Raw genomic sequence first — 3,513 nt, forward strand, 5'->3', positions numbered from 1 at the left:
TGACATTTGTATATTAACCTTTAATCTTGCAAACTTGTTATAATAGCTTATTAGCTACAAGAGGTATTTTTTTGTCAGTTCATTTGGATTTTCTACATAGATGATCAAACAAAGACAGTTTTGTTTCTTCTTTCACAACCTGTGTACATTTCATTTCCTTTTCTTTTTTTTAAGATTTTGTTGGGGAAGGGGAAAAGGACTTTATTGGGGAACAGTGTGTACTTCCAAGAGTTTTTCCAAGTCAAGTTGTTGTCCTTTCAATCGTAGTTGTGGAGGGCACAGTTCAGCTCTAGGTCCAGTCGCCGTTGTTATTTGCAGGGGCGCAGCCCACCATCCCTTGTGGGAGTCAAGAAGTTGAAACGGCAACCTTGTGGTCGAGAGCCCACTGGCCAATGTGGGAATTGAACCAGCAGCCTTTGGCATTAGGAGCACAGAGCTCCAACCGCCTGAGCCACCGGGACAGCCCATATTTCCTTTTCTTGTCTTACTGCTTTAGTTAGGACTTCCAATATGAGCTTAAAAAGGAATGATGAGAGTGGACATCCTTGCCTTGTTCCTGATCTTCTGGTTTCTCACCATTAATTAAGTATAATGTTAGCTGTAGTTTTTTTGTAGATATTCTTTATCAAACAGAGGAAGTTCTCTTCTTTTCCTAGTTTGCTGAGAGTGTTTACATAAATAAGTGATGGGCTTTGTCATCTGCTGTTTTTGTATCTTTTGATATAATCATGCTATTTTTCTTCTTTAGGCTGCTGATGTGATGAGTTACATTAATTAATTTTTTGTTGTTAAAAACATAGCTAATGTACAATATTATATTAGTTTCAAGTGTACCCCATAGTTATTCAACATTTATGTACCTAAAGAAGTCATCACCACAATAAGTCCAGCAACCATCTGACTCCATGCCACTGTATCACAATAATATTGATTATATTCCCTATGCTATACATTACATCCCCAACTTATTTGTTTTATACATGGAAATTTGGATCTCATATTCCCCTTCACCTTTTTCTTCCCTTTAAAAATTTTTCAATTACAGTTGACATTCAATATTTTATATTAATTTCAGGTGTACAACATAGTGTTAGACATTTATACAATTTAAGAAGTGATCATCCTGACTAGTCTAGTACCCACCTGGCACTATACATAGTTATTACCATATCATTGACTATATTCCCTGTTTTACTTTACATTCCCATGACTATTTTGTAACTACCAATTTGTACTTCTTAGTCCCATCACCTTTTGCACCTTGTCCCCGAACCCCCTTCCCATTTATCACCCTGATAAATCTAGTATCTATCTGACATCATCCATAGTTATTACAAAATTATTGACTATATTCCTTATGCTATAACCTACATTCTTATGGCTACTGTGCAACAACCAATTTGTACTTTTTAATCCCTTCCCCTTTTTCAGGCACCCCCCCAACAACCTTCCCATCTGGCAACCATAAAAATGTTTTTTTGTATCTATGAGTTTGTTTCTGTTTTGTTTGTTTATTTTGTTCTTTAGATTCCATACATAAGTGAACTCACATTGCATTTGTCATTCTCTGTCTGACATACTCCACTCAGCACAATACTCTCCAGGTCCATCCGTGCCACCAAAGATGACAAGAACGCATTCCCTTTCATGGCCAAGCAATATTCCACTGTATATATGTACCACTTCCTCTTTATCCATTCATTAACCAAAGGACACCCAGGCCTCCGCATCTTGGCCATTGTAAACAATGTTGCAATGGACATATGGATGCACATGTACTCTTGAAGTTGCATTTGGGGTTTCTTCAGATAAACACCCAGAAGTGGGACTACTGGGTCCTTCTTTATCTCTTGTTATAGCCTTTGTTTTAAAGTCTGTTTTGTCTGGTACAAGTATTGCTACCTCATCTTTAGTTTGTTTGTTTCCATTTTCATGAAATACCTTTTTCCATCCCTTTACTTTCAGTCTGTGTGTGTGCCTTTTAATCTGAGGTGAGTCTCTTGTAGGCAGCATATGTAAGGATTTTATTGTCCATTCAGCCACTCTATCTTTTGATTGGAGCATTTAATCTATTGTTTGATCTATCTATTGTTGATAGATATGTAGCCTTTGTCATTTTATTATTCATATTTCTGATATTTTTTTTCATCTTAAAGAAGACCCTATAACATTTCTTGTAATACTGGTTTCGTGTTGATAAACTCCTTTAGCTTTTTCATGTCTGAGAAAGTCTTTATCTGTCCTTTGATTTTAAATGATAACATTGTTGGATAGAGTACTCTTGTTTGTAGGTCCTTACTGTTCGTCACTTTGAATATTTCTTGTCAATCCTTTCTGGCCTACAAAGTTTCTGTTAAGAAATCAGCTGACAATCTTATGGGAGCTCCCTTATAAGTTCCTAGTTGCCTTTCTCTTGCTGCTTTTCAGATCCTCTCTTTGTCTTCAACCATTGCCATTTTAATTATAATGTGCCTTGGTATGGGCCTGTTTGAATTCATCTTATTTGGGACTCTATGCTTCCTGGGCTTCTATGTCTATTTCCTTTGCCAAGTTAGGAACGTTTTCAGCCATTATTTCTTCAAATACGTTCTCAATCCCTTGCTCTCTTTCTTTTCCTTCTGGTACCACTATGATGCAAATGTTTCACTTGATGTTGTCCCAGAGGACTCTTAAATTTTCCTCAGTTTTAAAATTATTTTTCCTTTTTGCTGTTCCAATTGGGTGTTTTCTGGTACCTTGTTTTCCAAATCACTGATTCAATCCTCTGCTTCATCTAGTCTGGTGGTGATTCCTTCTAGTGCATTCTTCATTTCAGTTGCTGTATTCTTCACTTCTGACTGGTTCTTTTTTATGGCTTCTATGTCCATTTTTATGCTTGCTATCTCTTGGTTGAAGTTCTCACTAAGTTCCTTGAGCATCCTTATAACCAGTGTTTTGAACTCTGTCTCTTATAGGTTGCTTGCCTCCATTTTGTTTAGTTCTTTTCCTGGAGTTTTCTCGTGTTCTTTCATTTGGGGTGTATTTCTTTGTTTCCTCATGTCGGCTGCCTCTCTGTGTTTATTTCTATGTAGTAGGTAGATCTGCTACAACTGCCAGTCTTAGCCAGTTGGTCTTATGTAGTAGGTGTCCTGTGGGGCCTGGCACAGTCTCCCTGTTCACTTGTACTGCGTGCTCCAGGAGTGTCTCTTATGTAGGTTGTGTGTGCCCTCCTGTTATAGTTGAGCCTTGATTACTATTGGCACATCAGTGGGTGGGATTGACTCTCAGGCTGACTGAACATGGAGTTTGGTCACATCCACAGCTTATGGGTTATTGTGCGGAGGGATTACCCTACTTAGTAGGATTCACCCCAGCAGGCTCTGGTGCCTGTTGAGACCACCCTTTGCATGTTCTCCTTGTGACTAATTGGGTGGTGTGCTGCTGTGGTCCGAAGCCAACCTCCAAGTATGTTGGTTCTGGGATCTCTTGGGAGGGGCTCCAGTGTAGGGGGCGGGTGCCTATAAGGCACCATCA

This window comes from Rhinolophus hipposideros (assembly GCF_964194185.1).
Source record: "Rhinolophus hipposideros genome assembly, chromosome: X".
NCBI lineage: Eukaryota > Metazoa > Chordata > Mammalia > Chiroptera > Rhinolophidae > Rhinolophus > Rhinolophus hipposideros.